The 21,470-nt window shown below is 36.5% G+C and overlaps 1 protein-coding gene and 1 long non-coding RNA gene across 8 annotated transcripts in view; one reads left to right on the forward strand and one right to left on the reverse strand.

Annotated features, from left to right (window-relative positions):
- FAM155A (family with sequence similarity 155 member A) overlaps positions 1–21,470 on the reverse strand; it is a 626,592-nt gene that overhangs the window by 83,614 nt on the left and 521,508 nt on the right. The window lies entirely within an intron of this gene.
- The window catches only part of LOC106557592, a 43,154-nt gene continuing 38,352 nt past the window's right edge, over positions 16,669–21,470 (forward strand). For 3 of the 6 annotated variants that reach the window (XR_005376581.1, XR_005376582.1, XR_005376579.1), the window contains exons 1-2: positions 16,671–16,836; positions 19,265–19,564. This is a non-coding gene — a long non-coding RNA (uncharacterized LOC106557592). Of the gene's footprint in view, positions 16,837–18,716; positions 18,821–19,264; positions 19,565–21,470 lie in introns of all 6 variants that reach the window. The other 3 variants (XR_005376578.1, XR_005376583.1, XR_005376580.1) reach the window with 2 other exon arrangements.

Raw genomic sequence — 21,470 nt, forward strand, 5'->3', positions numbered from 1 at the left:
TTGCATGTGGTGCTCAATGTAGAAGTATTGGGCAAAATGAAGAGCATTACAGAGTTGATGCTCATAATGAGATGACACAAGGCTCTTCTGCCAAATGTTTAAGAGCAGGAAAAATGACCTTAAGTGGGTAGCAAAGGAAAAAAAAAAAAAGCCAGGAAGGGCTAGGGTGTCTACCAGGTCTACCAGGGATTTTAGGAAAGTCCCACATCCTAGAAATCATTATTGGCAGATCAGGTTGGCTAGTCACCCTTGGAGGGTTCTTAGTCTAGCAGCTAAACTATATTCTATGCATAAATGTATAGTCTCCCAACAGTCCATAAAAAGACAATAAGGGCACACACACACACACACACATATACCTACACATATGCAAGTGTATATGTGTGTGTGTGTGTGTATATATATATATATGCTTACACACGTATACACATATACAAATGTATATACGTTTGTGTACTTACACTTATACACACACCTGCTTCAGTGGACTCACAGCAACCATTCTGTGAATCTTTGCTGGGTTTTTATAGAAAACTTATTGGGTCACTCAAGTTCCTGAACATGAAGACTACCACATATTTTTATGGCCTCTATACTCCATTTATTTCCTAATGGTCCATAGGTACCATCCTATTATATCACTTTACTATAAAAATTATTCTAGGTCTTTCCATAGATTGGAACCATGTGGGCAAGGCTTAAGGCCTCCCTTCATGCCTAACTGGTACTCACAGATACCTCACAGCAATAACCAATGTAAATCCTTCCATTGAATTAGAAACATAGCTGACCATTCCTTATGAAATTCTGGCCAGATTTAACTTGATAATGAAGAGTACATTTGGCAGATTCAGATGCAAAATAAGTTGAAAAGAAAATGTGTTTAAATTTTTTCTCCATTCATGATATTGGAACCCCCCAAATGTGAGAAACATACCATTGCTTTTAATGTATTTATAATCCTTATTTTCCATAATAACTTAAAAGACTTTTTCAGTTGTGGTGAATTACTGATTTTTTTCATTAACTCTGTTGTCAATTTCTTAATAATTGTTGAGGTCATTTCAGATAAATAATTTAAATGTTGGTTTATAATCATTAGTTTATATACACAAATAATTTGCTTCTCATCACATTTTATTTTTTTAAAGATTTATTTACTCATGAGAGACAGAGAGAGAGAGAGAGAGAGCAAATCAGAATAATAGAAGGAGAAGTAGGCTCCCTACAGAGAGCGCATGCGGGACTCTATCCCAGGATCTGTGACCACGCCCTGAGCCATCCAGGCGTCCCTCATTTTAAAGATTAAATTCGTTTAACTGGTTTCTATTAGAAACTCATTGGGGAAGCATATGTTTCTTTGACTAAATTGAAGTAACTACCCCAATTCTGTTTATAAACCAGTTAGCAAATTCAGATGCAACTAAGGCCTGATCTCACACAAGGGAGGCAACTTACCAGTTCGAGTGACGGGAAATATTTGCTTGGTTTGTTTTGCTTTATATCATCACTACTGCTATTGCAAACTTTATACACTCTATCATCAACTGGACTAATGCCGCTTTCTTTTTATTGTTGTTGTTAACACAATTAGTCCACGATGCCACTTGCATTTAAAAATATTTTTTACAAAAAAAAAATATATTTTTTTATAAATACGATTGTAATGTGATTTTAAAAAGGACAAACATGCTGTTTGCAACCACATCTACCTTGACCCAATGTCATGTCCCACTTCCTTCTCTAGAAGGAACAGCGGTGACTAGTTTGGTGTTCCGGTGACCAGTTATTCCAACTGTTTCTCGATGCATTTACATTTATATGCACCTGTGTGGCCACTCAGGTGATGTTTGTGCAATAGTCATTTTTAATACATAACTAGAATCACATTGTGTGTTACAATTCTATTGTTGAATTCCATTTTTTGGTTAATGCTGACTTAGAGATTAATGTGATCATACAATACCCATCTTAATGCCATACGTATATTTCATAATCTAATCTATCATTTCCTCTTCGCTGGGCATTTGGGTAATTTCTGATCTTTCACTCCTTCAAACCCTGTTGCACTTCATAGACTTGCACTTAGGTTTGTGTGCAGTTCACGAAGTATCTCTACAGGAGACATTCCTTAAAGATTACCTACCAGGTTGGAAAGCATTTTATCTTTAGAGAAATGCTACCAGCATGCCTTTATGAAAACTAGTGTCATCCAGCTTTTTTTTTTTTTTTTTTTTTTTGCCAACTGCTTGATTAAAAAAGTGATTTAATTTTGGTTATATTACCTATTTCTTTGATTATGATGAGATTAAATATAGTTTCTGGTGTTGTCCAGTTATTTTTCTTTCATGAACTGCCTGTGCTTTTTCCAACATGCTGTTGAATTGTTGATCTTTTCCTCAATGATTTGTTGAATTTCTTTATTATTCTCCATCTAGCCACATTACTGAATTTGGTTATTAATTAACATATCCCTCGATACTTTGTAGTTCACTGCATTTTATTTCAATTCAACTGTTAAATGTCAAAATTCACTTTAAACATTAATCTGAAGGCATGCCATAGACCTGACATTTTCTAAAATGAAACATATTTAGAAAAATTATAACAATTCCTTTGGTCTCTGAATACAAAGCTATTTTTCCCATGATATCTTGGAACTCTTGTCATTTTTTTCCACAAGGGAGAGGTTTAAATATAAGCTAAATAATTTAAGAATTTCTGAAGTATTATTTAAGAAAGAAATCAGCAATTTAGTTTCACTGTAGGGAATTACAAAAATATGAGATGGATAGTATTTGGATTTTCTTTAAAGTGTTGAAAGATCAGTATTTCAGATTCTTTCTGAATTATCCTCTCATACTTCCCGGAAGTAGTGTCAAATGCTATCAACTCTAATCCTAAAAGTAGCAAAAGAGACAAAGAAAGGTTAAATGTTCTTGCAAAGCAATCCAGCAAAAGAGAGAGTGCCAGTGACCTAGACAAGATAACATACACATCCTATAAGCAAGCTGAAGATACCATATAATTCTACTCTCTTCCCGTGCAAAGTTCTTTTTTGTATGACTCATAGATTTTAAGCAACTTCATGATTTTGTCATGGGTACAAAATACTCATACATATTTTGTGTTTATATTTTATTTAAAATATAAAAAATTTCCCTATTTATCCTCTTGAAATTAAAGAAATCACATTTTTAGTGTGCAAAAGGATACAAGGCTCTTCATTATAAGTTAACATGGCACTTTGCCCACACCAATCCTGGCAAATAGATGCCTACCAAGACAGCTGATAAAAAGGAGTTCACACCGCTGTCCAAACACCTGCTTTCCCTATTGGCATTGATTCCTTCTTACTCAGTTTTTTTCCCGTTGCTCTAAGTTTTCCACCCTCTTATGTTTGGACTTCACCTGTTGAAGAGTTTCATAATATGACTCTATAGATCATCTATTTTTAAACTATGAACACAGAAGTGTAGCATCATGGGAAAAACACATGCCGGAAGTTGACCAACCTCACAGCACACCACACTGCAATTTCTAACTATCCAAAAGGGGGAGAAAAAAGACAGAACATGGGCCATAATTATGCACAAAATCAGCTATATGAATTTTAACAAAATTCCCTTCTATTGCTCAATGATAAGGCAGTTTTTCTTCAGGCTAGATTCTAGCACCACGTTAAAGTCTGAACAGGGCCCCCCCAGAGAGAGGCATGGCCACCGCATCAGGCTTCTTCCCTTCTGACACGGTGGGTACAACCTGAGAGCCCAACCGGTTCAACTTTCTACACAGCTCATTACCTGAACAAGCACTGCTTCAAGGTCTGTTCTGCCTTATTTTATACAAGGGTTATCTGAGCTCCACAAATCAATCATTTCACTGCAGGGCTAATCACTTGTCTCCTCGGCAAGGCTCCATCCACCACACCTTGTTTCTTTCATTTTCCCTCAGAATCCATCAGTGAGTCAATAAATGCTAATTGACCACCTACTTTGCCTCATGCCATATGGAAGGTGCTGGAAATACAGGGTCAACATGGAATTTACAGTCTAGCTGGGACCACAGATAAATAAGGATTGACAATGAAGGTACAGTTGGGCAAAGCGATGACAAAAGTACAGACGGATAAAGGAGGGAATCAAAGGGATCTGCTTGAATGCTTGCTATGGATTAAAGGGGGTGGGGCTGGCTTATAAAAAGGCCTGTGATGGAACTGTGCTTCTGTGCTTTTTCTGGGGTGGTGTATACACAAACCCACACGTACAATGAAATTGTATACAAATAAACACACACACACGCACACACACACCAATGAGCACAAGTAAACCTAGAGAAACATAATAGGATGGATAGATAGCATTATCATCATATTCTTGTTGCGATGTTTTAACTTGGCAAGATAATACCACTGGGGAAGCAAATAAGGGGCACATGGGATCTCTTTGTATTATTTTTACACATAAACAATTACATATTATTTTTACATGGGAATAGATCAGCATGAAATATTTAGAAAGGGAACACTGTTACTGAGAATGGCATTGAGCATCCCCTCTGCCAGCAGGACTTCTACCCAGAAATTTAAAAATGGTACTAGATTTTTACAACACAACATAGAATTGTTCTAAGCTGTCCCAGTTCCTAGGTGGCAGCGTGTCTTGGAGGGCTAGCTCTACAAACACACAACAGTGCTTTTAAAACAACCACCCATGCACATTGCGATGTCCAAGAATGAGTGAGCCACAAGGAGAGCCATGATTTAGTAAGGATGAGACTTTTCACAGAGGGTCTTCATGTCTTCTGTTCATTCACCTATCGGCAGATAACAAGAATGGAACTTTCTACCTCATCAGGCTTTAAAAATCATAGTTATCTTTTAATTCTTCTAAACAAGTTACATGCAGAGTTTTGACCAAATTTTCAATGTGCTGCATACTAAGGATCAAACCAAAGATTAGAAAGGACTGGCTTATTTGGCTGGTGATTATTTTTCTCAAAAACAGGAAATATATCTTGATTTTACATTGATTTAGAATTAAATTTCATTATGATCAATTCAGCATTGGGTTCAAACATTGCCTAGTCACTTGCAGCCAGAGAGATTTTATTTCTGGGTAAGCTCCTGAGTGCACTGTGTCACTTTTATTTTACCAAATCATTTATTGGCTAGGTTGTGTTTCTAAACTTTTCCTTCTGCAAAATATTTATAAAATTGTCAAATACATGCACATACACCCACACAAACACCATACAGACACACACACACACAGACACGCATATTCAGACACAGACACAATTATATACACACACACACGTATCAGGAATATCTCTTTTAGCAGCTCATTGCTTCAGCTGCATTCCTTTTCCTCAGTCATAAAATATTTTTAAAAGTCTATGCTGATATTGACTTTAAGATAAAACATTAAAATAAACCATCATCACTCTCATACACATATGTGCATGATATCATCAAATTTTAACTGGGTGAATTCTCTTCCATCTAAAGGGTCACATTCCCTGTCTTTCCTTGTAACTAGATATATATCATGGGATCTAAGTTATTTCCTCATGAGAAACCAGGCAGGAAATTTGAAGTGTCCCTACGGAAACAAGTATGCCTTCTTTGCCTTCATCTTCTTCCAGCTGCTTCGCGGATGGATGTAATAGCTGGAACCACTAGAGCATCTTTGAACACGAACATCCTGGCAATCATGTGTGGCACAACCACAGGGGCAGCTGAGGTCCCTGCCACCATAAAGCTACCTTCCAGTTCTAATTGCCTATGCCCACTTAATCTGAGAGGGTGATAAATTCCTATTTTGCTTACGGCACTAAGATTAAGGTCTTTGAAACTTGCATCCCAGCCTAATTGCAAAATGAAACATAAGGACCTGCTAACACCAATGACAGGGAAAAAAAAAAAACATTAATTAATGAGTGAAAATAACTTTGTAAATAAATATAATATTTTTATTTTCAATAGGTATAAAGTGCCTTTTTATTTATGCAACTCTGGTTACTAAATTTACTGTAAAGTTTCCACCATTGGACCAGTAAATCAGTCCTACCATACTATTTGATAATAAAAATTATATTGAACAGTGTTATCCTTTGCCTTTGTATTTTTACTCAATAGACAAGAAAAAAGAAGCCACTGTCACATTTATCTGCCCAAATAGAAAGCGATTATTTCCACATTATATAAAGTTTTTGTTTTCCATTTGAAGGATTAACATATAACGTCATTAAGACAAACATTCAACTTGATTACAAAGGAGAATTGCAAATGTTCAGTTGGGACACCAAACATCTTTATTGTCTTTTGGCTGCAAAGTGATAGTGCCCAGAAGAAAGAAAAATGACATAAGAAAGAAGAATTATGAAAAAGAAGAATGTAAGCCAATTTCTAGGGAATTAATCTCCTTTAGCTGGAATCCATAGTGTAAAGCAGGGTCAGTCACTGAGAGTGGACAAGGCACTTTCCAAACAGAGGTGCTGAGCAGACATCCTGCTGAGTCCCAGGATCACAGATCTCACAGCATAAAGTGAGATTATGCTTCTTAATCCACATAGGTTGAAGTGTCCTATGAATACCTTCAACTGCTTACAAATTTCTGTGGGAGCACTGCCCTGCATTTTGCTGGGGATAGGAATCATGCTTACTAACTTCTCAATGGAGTCTGCAATACCAATAAAGTTAATAACTATCACTCTAGTGAGCTCTCCAAAGAAAAAGACCTGAATTTCCAGGGGTCTGATAACTTATTTTATTTTATTTTATTTTATTTTATTTTATTTTATTTATTTTTTAATTTTAACCAATCTTTAATTTTCATACAAAATTTTGTACTGATGGAGGCACTTGGATGGCTTAGTCGGTTAAGCATCTGCCTTCCGCTCAGGTCATGATCCCAGAGTCCTGGGATCGAGCCCCACATGGGGTTCCCTGCTCAGTGGAAAGCCTGCTTCTCCCTCTCCCTTTGCCTGCCACTCCTCCTTTTTGTGCCCTCTTTCTCTCTCTCTTTCTTGCTGTCAAATAAATAAATAAAATCTTAAGAAAACAAATTTTTGTACTGGTGTATTTGCATATTTTTAAAATAAATATCCACAAAGCTTGTATTGGCCCTTGCTGCTGCATGTCATGAATATACCACATCGGGAGTGACAGCCTGCATCTCACATACTTAGGTAACAACGGAGCCATTCTTTATGGAACTCCTATCGCAATGGGTGTATGGTGAATGATTTGGTAACTCTTACACCAGGAAATAAGACAACCCGGCAGAACAAAACCAACAAAAGTTTAGACTAGCCATATTTTTAGGATGCATTACTTCTGGTCCAAATATTATCCTGCCCAGTCTCTGGGTTGTGGAAAACAAGTATGATGACTGTGTATTTAGGAAGATGGACCCTGGCATTGTAGAGAATCCCTAGGCAAGTAGAAGCATCCTGGCAGGGAGAGCCATTAGAAGGTCACAGCAGTGGATCAGGTGAATTGATAGGGTTTGCTTTATCTGGTTGGCAGGAGAAAAAGCAAGAAGAGAAAAGAAGGGAAGGGTTTGAGAAATATTACAGTGAATAGCATGACAGTGTTCAGTCAGTAGTACTTAAATGCAAGTAATGTGTCTCTCCCATTCCCACAGTAATAATCATGTTCTATCCTACTGAGATAGGTAAAATAAAGGCATTATCATTAGTTGCCATTTGTGAGACGAATTAAAACACATGTCAATCAATTTGGTCCACCTTGCAGGCCTGTATGACCCTTTATCTAATTATAAGATAATGCATTAGTACATTTGCTGTATAACAGATAACCCCCAAACTTCATGGCTTCAAATAGCAAATATTTCTTATCTTGCAGTATCTAGGGATCAGGAATCTGAATGGTGCCTAGTTATGCCTCCAGTTCACCACAGCTCAGGTCTAGTGCTGCCTGACAAAAAACAGATTAAATTTGAACATCAGATAAACAATAAGTATGTGTGTGTCAAACTTTGTATGGGACATTCTTATACTGAAAAATGTTATCTTTGATTATGTGAATTTCCAGTTCATCAGGCTGTCCTGTATTTTTATTTGCTAAACCTGAACACATTACTCATGTGGCTGTAGTTAAGATGTGGGTTAGGCCTTCAGTATATTAAGACCAGGCTGAGGCTGAAAGACTGACTTCCAAGCTCACTCATATGGTTTTTGCAGGCTTCAATTTCTAAAGGGCTGTTAATCCAAGGTCCTCGGTTCCTTGACAGCTGTTGGACTAGGGCCTCAGTTCTTTGCTACACCACAGGGACCACTCCACTGGGCTGCTCATAACATGGCATCTGGCTCCCCTTAGCACCAGAGAGTCAAGAGAGAGCCCCAAAGGAAGCTACTGTCTGTTTCTATTCCAATCTCCTAAATATCATCCCATCCTTTCCTCTATGTTCTACTTATTATAGAGAAGACCTAAGTCCAGTTCACACTCAAAGGAGGAAATATACAAGGGTATGAATATCAGGAAACAGAGGTCATGGGGTCTCCTTAGTGGTGATCTACCATGAACATATCCCAAATAAATTAAATTTTCTAAGAAACATGCTCAGAGCATCTTTTAAACATATATCTCATTTTTTTTCCCTTGGGTTATTCCTCTGTCCCCTTATATCATGTGCAAAGTAAGAAATAATAGGCTAACATGGCCATAATGGATTTAGCACACAACCAGTTAAATGTAAAATCAATGTTGAAGAATTAGAAAAAAAAAATTGACCTTGAAACTCATACACATAAAATCATAAATTCTGGGTCTAATAAAAGCTATTTTAAGGTCACCTTTCTGCAAGTCTAGTTCAATAAAGAAAAATATTTATATCCCTCCTCTTTTGACAATTATAAAGAAAACCAACATATTCCATTCCAGCTTTCTATAGATTATGACATAAAATTAGGCTTTTTCCCAAACTACATCAAGAGATAAATGCATCATTCATAAATTTAAGAAATCTAAATTTATGTGTTGGTGTTTAAAGTTTAAAACATTGTATAATCTGAAAGCTATCTTTATACTTAGCTAGCCAATTCTTTTTTGCTAAAAATATTGATGTCTTTTTTTGAACTTAATGAGTATATTTTAAAGAAATAAATGAAGAGAGAAATGAAGAGAAAAATATAAAAGAATATTCTTCAAGAAACATTTCAAAATTAAATTATCTTTCTTCTAAATAAGTTATAGGAGATACAGAACACTGCATTCACATTATAGGTTTTTTTTCTTTCAGTTCTACAAAATTATTTGAGCTTCCTGGTAATTTAAAATAACTGTTTTTTTTTTTTTTCTACTGTGATTTAGAAATAAGGTATGATGGATATCAACTAGAAAATTTCCAACTAATTACTTTAAAATTACAAAGTCATTTGTAATGACTAAAAGCGTTATCGAATGCTACAGTTTAAAAAAATGGCTTATTATTTATGCAAGTCTCTCCTTTTCTAAACAATTATCCTAGTTATGAATAAAGCCACAATTTCTAGTGTCCAGCATACAATGTTAAGAGTTAGATAATAAATTCTTCTGAATTCTTCTCAATTGTCTTCTCTCAGAAAAGGAAGAATGACATATTCATGTCTACTTTAGGCAATTTCCTTTTAAAACTCAACTACCCAGAAGGGAAGCTTTCTATTTCTTCCCTTGGTCAAGATTTAGCGGTTTTAAGTTGTCTGTGGGCCAAGGAGAGTCATTATCAGTTTCTAAATTTGGATTTTGGCTGTCAGGTTCTCATTAATGTTGCACTGGAAAATGGCTACTAGAAGTCACTCATTCTACTACTGAAACTGGCTTTTAGAACCAATGCCTATAGGATGTAACTAGGTTTCTTATTTCTGGCTCTCTCCTCCATCTCCCTAACTTCTACTTTGGTCCATACCCACGTCTATCAACTAATGCCAGGCATTTTTTCTACTGACCTGTAATTTCAAAAGTATCAATGAGAGAGCTTCTGGAAATGATATACTAAACTATATTCTAAATTATAAGCATCAAATCAAAATGGCCCTAAGAGAACAAGCAAGTTGGTAAGAGTTTCACAAATGAAATGAATATGATGGTAAGTGTTTTACATAATTTGCCCTTCACCATCATCAGGTAATCCTCCTATGAATCTTTTTAAGTAAATGTTGTTTTTCCCATTTACAGTGTATAATATTTTTACCATATCATTACTATATTTATGCCTTTAACTTTGCTGATTTAGTAATTAAAGAGAAAATTTGGTCAAAGGCATCTGATGTGTTTCCTTTTATACAATGCTTAATGGTAAGTTTCTATAAGATGCTAAAAAATGTGTCACAAAATATCAGTTATCCCATTTAATAATAGGTCACATTAATGATCAACTTGTCATTCATGTAAATTTGTGGTTTTGAGTGTATTTAGTAAAGGAAAGAGTCAGTTACTAGGTAGGTTGTTTTATGTCTTTTATACACCCATTCATCCTCAAAATAGATCTGTACTCAATGTTGAATTTTGCCTTTCCTAAACTCCTGATCTAATGTTAGCCTTACCATTTATCTGCCCAAGCATAGTGCTTGGTCTGTTTGTTTTTTTAATTAGAAACACTCTTAATAAGTCTGTGTTATTTGATATTTGTCCATGCAGCAAATACATGAAGAAGATGATATAAGACATCAGATAGTAAACTCCCTGGAATTAGGGATTGTGCGGGGCTTTTTTCCTCCTCCTTCTCTCTGACACTGCTTTCATGTTTCCTGACACTCAGTAGTTCCAATAACATGATGAATAAGTGAATGAATAAGTAAACGAGTGGGTGAGTCTATCATGTTTCTCATAACCTAAAATAGAGCAAAAAAAGAATGCCAGATATTCTGAATATATTCGTTTATTTTGGGTGCCCAATAAAATAGTTTGTTTATATGAAATAAAACCACTTAACAGTTAATTACTACTGATTTGTTATTATTCTTTTATATCTCACAATGATAATACTTTTACCTGATCCTATTAAGCTACAAATGACTGCCTAAGAAGAAGCAGTAGAGTTAACAAAAACCATTAACTTTTGAATATTTTGAATAATGTTTTCCAGAGCATATAGGAATTTTTTTATCTGCTTTACATATTTAGCTAAACTTCCCATGTTATAAAATTCCCCTTTCAACATTGCAGCAAGGTTACCAGAAAAAGTCCGCAAAAAAATGGTGACTGGATTCAAGGTAAATGAATGTCATCTGTTCTCAAGCGTTCATCTGCCTATTTGTTTTTTTAGGACTTTTTTTTTTTTAAACAAATTATCTGCACTTTCTTAACCTCACAATTTCTACATCAGCCTCTAACTGGACTGAGATCAAGGCCATCTTGATTTAAGCTGTCAATTTTCTTCTTTTACTCAAAACATTCATCTGCTTTCTACTTCCTACAGACACAAGGGAAGAAATGGCTGCCCCATTCCTCACCCATTCCTCAACCCTTTCTTTCTTTTTTTTTTTTTCTCAACCCTTTCTAATGTAAATTTTTTTCCGGAGATGCTCTTGAAATCTCCTCTTCCCAGACCTTGCACCATCAATTATCCTGTTATCACTCTGTCTTTATTTTTTTTTTATCCCTCTGTCTTTAATCTGTCCATCTCTACCCACTCAACTCTGCCTACAAAATGCTTCCTTGTTCTAAAAAATCCCACCCAATCTTGCTTCTTTGCAACCTGCAGTCTTATCTTTCTTCTGTTTTATCATAATCCCCACAATCTCCATTTTGTATCTGTCTTTTGTATCACTTGTCCCTGGAAACTATGAGAACTTACATCTCAAACTGAAAAGTCTCACAGCTAGATACCATGTCCTTAGTTTTCCTAATTGGCTTTAAAAAGGCATGTGATCAGAAATAGAATATTGCAGTGTTTCGTATTGATAGTTTGCCACAACAGAGCTATATATTTGCTTAATTTCACTTAATATTCTCTATGAACTGTTCTATGATGCATGTCCATCTTTTGTATCTCTATACACATGCAAACATAAAGGTCTATGTCTATATTAGTGTTGTATCCTGACATATATTCATTGGCAAAAATGTTAATTTATTCCAAAAATATCTATTGAGTGCTTGCAGCATGCAAATACTGCTAGGTGCTTTGGGGATATAAGGATGTTTTAGAAAAAAAAAAATCTGCTCTTAAGGGATTCCCAAAATAACAGGGAACATAAGAAACATACACAAATACCTCTGGTACAAGGTTGACAGTGATATATCCCATAAGAGCTTTACAGAAGAGATGCCATGGGAGTTCTTGAAATAATGAGGTTCTTTCTGTAGCAAGAAGGAGCAGGAAAGGCATCACAGAAAATGTGGAACGTGAGCTGATCCTTTACCATCTGGCATAATTTGAACATGAGGGGAAAATATTTTAATTAGAGGAAATAAAATGAGAAGAGGCAAAGAGAATACTTTAGAGTAACCATGGTCCTGCTATAAGCCCGATGATACAGAATGAAATAGAATAGGGTGGTGAAGCAAGAAATGATAAAAAATGACAGTAGTTAGACCCTTGAGTGATGATGAGGTATCTCTCTTGGTCCAAGTATATGAAGGCAAGGAGTCTAAAGCCCTGACTTCCTTAAACCTGACACAGAAGGCTTTCACTCTGTACTGACTGAATTGTCAGCTGAACTGTTGCACCTTAGTTGAAGAAGAGGGAGGACCCAGGGAAGGGTAGACTCTATCTAGGTGTAACCTTACATACCTAACACTGCTAATTTGACCAGCCCCATCCAAACTCCAAGTTTTCATCATTAACATAGTATTTTTTTTTTCTTCTGGCAGGAAGAGGGACAGAGGGAGAGGAAAAGAGAATCTTAAGCAGGCTCCATGCCAAGTGTGGAGCCCAAAGCAGAGCTCATTCTTACAATCCTGAGATCATGACTTGAGCTGAAATCAAGAGTCTCATGCTTAACTGACTGAGCCACCCAGGTCCTCCAACACCAATATTCTATCCCAGACAAGACTTTTTTTTTTTAATTAATTAATTAATTTATTTATGTATGATAGTCACAGAGAGAGAGAGAGAGAGAGAGAGAGAGAGGCAGAGACACAGGCAGAGGGAGAAGCAGGCTCCATGCACTGGGAGCCTGATATGGGATTCGATCCCGGGTCTCCAGGATCGCACCCTGGGCCAAAGGCAGGCACTAAACCGCTGCGCCACCCAGGGATCCCCCAGACAAGACTTTTGAGGCCAGGCTTAACTTATATGGCAAACAATGGAGTAAATAATCATAGCAGTAACTGAGTGTTTGCTACCAATGCCATTGGGTTCAGCACTAAGTGCTTTAAGAAAATATATAATGCTTTCATTTAAAGACTAGATAGGGGTTACAGCAGAGAGAATGGCCTGGAGAAGATAAATGATAGAGGTAAAATTGGTGAACTTGTTAGCTAATCAGAAACTTGATGTGGAACCTGTTTTCAACCTGGTCCCTAGTGATTCTGGCCTCTCAATGGGATTAATGGGATAAGAAGAGACACCAGATAGTTCTCCCTGTTTCTCTTCATGAAATCACAAAGAGGAGTTCTTATGTACCTTCAGAGAGAGAAAATGCCACCTAGAAGCCAAGAGAAGATACTGCAGAATGAAACATACCTAGCTGGCATCTTCATCTTAGACTTACTAGTCTCCAGAACTGAGAAACAAATTTCTGTTGTTTAAGCCACTCAGTCTATGGTATTTTGTTATGGCAGCCTGTTAACTAATACAGTAATGGAATAGAAATTTAGGGGGCAGAAAGTACAAAAACTGAAATGCAAAATTCCTTAGAGAGGTTCAACAACATATTTGAGCAGACAGAAAAAATAATTGGCTCATTTGAAGATGAGACAATTGAAAGCATCCAGCCCAAGGAGTCAAAAATAAAAGGAATGAAGAAACATGATCAGAGCCTAAAGGATTTATGGGAAATTTTAAAGTTAATCAATATATGCATTATGGGAGTCCCAGAAGGCAAGAAGAGAGAAAAATGACACAGAGAATATTTGAAGACATAATGGCCAAAAGTCCCCAAAGTTGTTGACATAAATCAAGCTATACTTCTAAGAAGTTCTAAAAATTCCAAGTAGAATAAACTCGAAGAGATCCACACCAACTTTATAATCAAACTGTGGAAAATCAAAGAAAAATAGAGAATCTCATTCATTGCTGGTGGGAATGTAAAATAGTTCAGCTGTTGTGGAAAAAGTTTGGCAGTTTCCTCTAAAAGTTAATCACAGAATTATCATATATCCTACTAATAAAAGAATTGGAGACAGATAACCAAATTCATGTACACACACATTCGTAGCAGTACTACTGACATTAGCCAAAAGACAGAAAGAGCTCAAATGCCCATGAATTGATGAATAAACAAATTGGGACACACACACACACACACACACACACACATACATCACACACACATATATACACAATGGAATACTATTTGGTCATAAAAAAGAATGAAATTACTGACACATGTTAAAACATGGATGAACTTTGAAAACATTATTCTAAGGAAAACAAGCCAGACATAAAAGATTACATATTGTATGATTCATTCTATATAAAATATTCAGAATAGATATATCTATAGAGACAACACATAGATTGGTAGTTGCCAGGGACAAGGAAAGGAGAGAAACTGATTAACGTATGCAGGGCGTTGCTTTGGAGCAATGATAAGATTTTAGAAGTAGATAGAGGTAGTAGTTATACAACCTTGTGAATGCAGTAAAATGCTACTGAATTGCTCATTTTAAAATGGTTAATTTTATGTTATATAAATTTCACTTCAATGAATTATTTTAAAAATAGACATACACAGATGATTCATATTCTTAGGAAGGTGTGAAGTGATTACCTTGCTGTAGAATTGATAAGAACTGTTAGTAACTAAAAATATCTGATAACTATAGTCTTCACTCCATCTCTGCTACAATCCATCAACATATGCTGTTTGGAAAACCATTCTGGTACAGATTCAGACTTTGTCTGTGGAATATTACAGCAAATATAACACTATCGAGTAATCAATCTGGCCCCTTCTATGAGTGTGCATTAAAAACACTTTCTAGTTTAGAGTTTTCCCTTTCTGCAATAATGTACACAAATCATACATAATACAAGCTAGTATATCATTATGCTTCTCAATTGCTGTCTTAGAAGTTTGGGTTTTTATTTTGTTAGGGCCCCTCTGATACTCTGAACAGGTCAAACAAAGAGCAAGCAATTCAGATTTCTTCCAGAATTCACAGGGCTTTTTTCAAAGACAGGTTTGTTACATCACATGGAATTCTGATTACCTAATATGAGATTTGTATCCTAACCTAAATGACCTTCTGATGTTTGTTAAAATTGTACAGCTCATTATTAATAAATTTAAGCTTCTGTGTGTTTCTGGTTCTAATAATTTCACAGTGATATACAGACACTTCCAAAGACTTGATCCTTATCTTCTAGGTCTTTCTGTATTAATATTGAATAGTAAAATAACAAATGTAAAATTTTAACAACTAACTCTATGCTTTTATCATAAAATAATCTTATCTAATCAAAATTCATAACTGTTATTAAAAGACTTGATGTCATACCTCAATTGACCAATATAAATCATATTTAATAGCAGACTAGTGTTATGTCTTGGTAGGAAAATATATGATCTGAAAATATTTTATGTGTAGATAAAAGAAAACAGTGACACAGTGATACTCTCTTACTCCTGGTATGAGTTCTCTGTTAGCTATTTTTTGAAGTTAGAAAAAATGATAAGTCCATTAGACAAAACAAGCAGTTCGCTCAAAAAGATTCAAAGTATTAAAAGACCATGTGAAATATACATATGCCCTCATTCTCCTTACAGCAGCTCATTAACTATTAATATGTAAATTATGTTTACCTTCATTCCATCCCCCATTCTCAAGTCTTCCTACTTTCAATTCCCTCTGCTTCAAATACTATTCTTCCCTCCCTCTGCTTATTAGAGACTTTACTCAAGAGTTCCTGATCACCCTAGCTAAAATAATACCCTCTCATCATGCTCTGAAAAACACCATGTGTTTTTCAAAATACTTATCACTAGCATTATGTCATATATTTATGTATTTATTGTTTATCTACCCATTAAAATACATGCTCCATGAAGAATCAAAGTTTGTCCTATTCACTGCTGAAGTCCTTACCACTTAGAATAGCATCTGGCACAAAACAGGTGCTTCTTAAATACTCAATGAAAGAGTTGATAAATTCACTGAAACTTTGAATTTTCTGTTCTTTTTGTTGTATAATGTAGGTATACATTATAGAGGCATATCATGGTATACCTTTGTAACATATGAATGCTATGATATGACATGCTATGTATGAATACATACACAAACCTATTGGAGGGATGTGTTCAAAACTGTTTACTGATAGTTTAAAGACCAGTGAACTAGAAGATAATCAGATCCAAATTTACTAATCCTTTCAGGGAGTGTAGACATCTGAGTATACACACACAAATCCATCAGTCTCCATCTGCAGTCATCCAGCTGAGAGCCATTTGGGGATAAAACAGGCTATTTCCTGGATGAATTCGTCACCAGCACTCTACCAGAATAGCTTGGAATATAGAAGCTTCAATGACTAAAAGAACATTAAAGAAATATGGCCATTCCATGAGTCACAAAGTGTGAACGAATAGGTATGAAGAATAAATGCATTTAAAACTCAAGCCGTTTCTTAGGACTAGCAGTCGCAATAATGAGGCTGTTCAGATGTGGGAGAGTTTGGACCATGATCTTACCCAGGGATGCTCAGAAGAAAAGGGTGGCAGGTAACAGCATATTGGCATTTCCGTGTTCTGACAAGATAATGACAGAATTGTCATATAGTCAGGATGCTTGGACTTCAATAGACTTCATTGATAGAATTCTTTTATTAAGCTTTTGAAACTGCTAAGTAGCACCTCTCTCAGAAACTTCCTCGCCACCTCACTTCCTCGTAGCAACAGGAAATTGAAATACATCTTGTTACAAATTATGGTGGTTAATTTCATATCATGAAACCTGTTCTAGTGATTTAAGTAAGCAAGGTATTTCCCTCTTCTCTTAAAAAAAGGATTAATTAAAAAACAAAGTATTTCTGTATCAATATTTTATCTTAAAATGAACCTGCTATAGTTTAAGTAAAGAAATTGATATCAAGGCATGTGCTACTTAAATATATTTACGTACATATCATCTGTAGTTTTATAGACTGTCATAGATTTCTGAGTTTATCTTCAAATCTGCACGTCATTCAATAGAAGGAAAAATAGTCACACTTAACTGACACAATTGGAAGTAGTTACTAATAGAAGGTGTGAGTGTCCTGGAGTCCTCAGTTCAGACTGTGAGGCAAATTTCAGGAACAAGGCTTTTGCTTGTTCCTGGTTGGCTGAGGCTTACCCTGAATCAGCTATACTATACTTCTATCATTGCATCACGGTGTCTACTGTGCCATATTTTGTAGCTTAATTATGCTTCCTGACTAGTTCAAGTATATAATCAAATATGTAAAATCCTCTCCCCAAATGTATATCTTTATTCTGGAGGCTGATTATCCATTAGCTACACCGATGTGAACAACAAATGACAAACTATATCTGATTTAACATTTTCTAAAACTAAGTTGGGGCACCAGGTGGCTCACTAGTTGAGCATCTGCCTTTGGCTCAGGTCGTGATCCCAGGCTCCTGGGATCGAAGTCCCACATCAGGGGCTCCCTGCAGGCAGCCTGCTTTACTCTATCTGTGTCTCTGCCTCTCTCTCTGGGTATCTCATTAATAAATAAATTAAATCTTAAAAATAAAATAAAATAAAATAAAAGCACTAATAATAAGAAATAAAAGTCCCCATTGATGTGATTTATATTGATAAGGGATAACCTGAAGTTACCTTTAAAACCAAAGATTTTCAGTTACTCATCTCTTGAGATACCTAGAAATTAGGTATCTAGAAAAGTAAAGAAAATATTTTTTCAAAGAAATGGTCTGTTTATCTCAACTAAATATCTCAGATATTTTACTTTAACAATTAGTACATTTTCTAAATTGATTTAATTTCCAAATAGAACACAAGTCCTGAAGCATTTTAACTTCTTACACAATTCAATACAGGATACTGAAATTTATCAATGAAAAGCAGTATCTCACCATAGCTACCCTGTCCCTATTGGAGTCTGATTCTTTGAAAAGCATACATTGATTTTGCTATTTCATGATATTCTATCATAGACTGAAGACAACCAAACACTTTCCTGGCAGCCTCCAATTCTTATTTTCCTGCTTCCCACTCACTGGCATTGGATTGAGCTTTATCACAACAGCCAGCAAAAAGCTTCTGGAAGAAAAAATTTGACTTAATGCAACCAGTGGCAATTAATAGAGTCATCCCCATTTCGGGCCTGTTTAGTATTCCCATATGCCCTTGTTTTAAAAAAAAAAAAAAAAAAAAAGTGAATTCCTGGGCCTGGCCCATGGAAATTTTGGAGTGGAGCCTGGGAATATGCATTTGTAAGAAGCTCCTGTTTAGAGAAACCAGGCTTTAGTGGGCACAAACCCAAGCAAACCAAAGAATACAAAGCATCTTGCTGGAAAAGCAATTTTGTTTAAAGACTTGGAGGAAAGACTTTTTGATTTTATATAAAAATAAACACAGATATTTTCTGGCACAGGGTGCAAGTTTAGCAGAGAAATCGAGAGGGTTTAAGCTCATCTTAGACCACCTGACCTACTACACAGGACTGACAGGGTTTCCTCTACCTTCTTTTACTGCGAGGTAAGCCAGTGTCTGCCAGGCACTGTCATCAGGTCTGCCTGGTGGCTGCTCAGTTGTCCGTCTAGTTAACCCGAGGGATTTCCACTGCCAGTCTCAGCCCACTGGGGGCCTGGCCAGTCTCAGAACATGGGGATGGAGGAAGTGAAGGAGGAAGGTGACACTCCTACCATCAGAGCTCAGATACTGTTTCTTCCTTTTGACTTGCATTATTTTATTTAATCCTGATACTCTTTGAGGGCAATGTTTTCCCATTCATTATAGCTACATTGAGCCTCATGATACATAACTTGCCCATGGTCACATGGTCATGAAATATCAGATCCAAACTTCAAACTCAGACCTATATCCCATACCAGCTGTAGAACTTTGTAGAAGCTAGGTAATGGTGGTGGCAACAAGCACAATAATAACTAAAATTTGTTGACAATTTTCTTCATTTCACAGGTATTTATTTAGTGTGTAACATGTGCTGGGTACTCTTCTGAACATTTGCCACGTTCTAACTCATAGAATCCGCACCAATGCTATCTCCCGGACAGGACTACTGGCATCCTCATCTTAAAGATGTGGAAACAGAAACAAGAGTTCGAGAAACATGTCTGAGGTCAGAAAGTTGTCATCCCTGCCCTGTGTCTCTTCAGGCACATCTCTTCAAAGTCTCCCATCCTTGCAAATGAGTGTCTCAGGCACTGCCCCTGGAAGATTCCTCACTCAACAATACAACACACCATCTTTTCACCCTCGGTAAGAGACACTGGAGATCCTTCTCACTGCTGTTCTGGCTCTCTTGCTCTGTTGCTTCAAACCTCTCCCAGATTATTGAAACAGGGGGGGTAGGAGGGAGCAGAGGAGGAGGAGGGAGCAGAGGAGGGGATGGGGAAGAGCAGGAGGGATGGATGCTCAGCAGCAAAACAAACATATGTATTGAATTACTTTGATTTTGAACTACATTATTGTTTTTTTTTTTTAAATCAAATGTTATAGTTTTCTTTTAGAACCAAACCCTATGGACATGAAATTCACCCTCATCTGTCAAAATCTGATTATTTAAAGAAGCACTGTTTTAAAAGTTTCTCAAAAGTTCTTACAGAAAATACTGGTTATTTCAGTTCCACTTTGGAAGTTGGTATTTTGAACTCTCAGTGCAAATTCTGAGACAAACTTTGAATTCCTTTAAAATGCAAGAGCTTAAAGAACCAAAGAAAGTAGCTTGCCAAAATATATTCTGAAAATTATTAAGCAAAATACCAGGAACACTCAAAACATTTTTTTAAAACATTGCCAATTTGGCTCTATTTCCATTTTTATGTACATTTTCTTATCTAATTTAATAAGACACGAATTAATGAAAGAAACAAAAAATTGCACAATATCATCAAATTAATAACAGTCCCCCAAACTGTATTTTCTCTGCCAAGAAACACTGCCAATAGAGTCCTTGTAATGCATCCAACTGCATTTTCAGTTGTAATCCATTATAGTGTGGGTTTTTTTTTTTTTTTTCATTTTCTTTGAACATGTCAGAAGAACAACTGGAAGATACCTAGACTTAATGCTATTAAAAAGGAATTACAGTTAGGGGGCACCTGGGTAGCTCAGTTGGTTGGGTACCCGACTTGGTTTCGGCTCAGGTTGTGATCTCAGGGTCATCAGGTTAGGCTCCACTCTGGGTGTGAAGACTGCTTAAAAATCTCTCTCTGCTCCTCCCCACCCCCCTCTCTCTCTTTCTCTAAAACAAACAAACAAACAAACAAAAGTTACAGCTAAATTTGTTCATAGTTTAATTTTGTGAGGCTGGCTACCTTTTAGAAGGCTATCTGGTGAATATTCATCAGTGAGACCAGAACTCTGAAAGTAAAATAATATGCTCCTCGAGAGCGATTAAGAGAGGAACCAGATCTAAGATGGAGATGCTTTAGTTGCTAACTTTGTCACTAACATTGCTCCAGAAAAAATCATTTCTGTAAAGCTCTTCAAGTTGGTTTCACCTACACTGAGGAACATCTTAAGAGAAAGCATTTCACTTTAAAGTGATGAGCAAGGGTATCCACTGATACCTGGATTTCACTCTCTTAACGAATAGGTAGTAAGGACTGGCTTGTAACACAATCTTCCGGATCACAGCACGAGTATAAATGTTAAGGTCTTTACAGGGGGAGATAGGCAATTACCAGGTAAAAAGTGAATAAAGATAGAATCTTAAAGAATGGCAGGAGCTGATCAAAACAAGGTGAAGTGATTGGAAGTGTTTGCAGATTAGATTTCAAAGGAGGGTGGAGGTCCTTAGTTCAAGGGCTCTCCTCCAATGTCAAGGACAAGCCACCTCTGCAAATGAGCAGCGGCAGGTGTTAACTCCAGTTCACACTCAGGCAACAGGTGTCTGGGGGAAAGTTAGAAAATTCATGCAGCATTATTAGCCACCCTTAGACCCACATTCGGCCAGAGTATTATTTTTCATGGATTATTAGACCTCTAATAGAAAATACAAATGAGGGATCCCTGGGTGGTGCAGCGGTTTAGCACCTGCCTTTGGCCCAGGGCGCGATCCTGGAGTCCTAGGATCAAATCCCACGTCGGGCTCCCTGCATGGAGCCTGCTTCTCCCTCTGCCTGTGTCTCTGCCTCTCTCTCTCTCTCTCTCTCTCGACTAT

This window comes from Canis lupus, chromosome 22, assembly GCF_011100685.1.
Source record: "Canis lupus familiaris isolate Mischka breed German Shepherd chromosome 22, alternate assembly UU_Cfam_GSD_1.0, whole genome shotgun sequence".
Taxonomy (NCBI): Eukaryota; Metazoa; Chordata; class Mammalia; order Carnivora; family Canidae; genus Canis; species Canis lupus.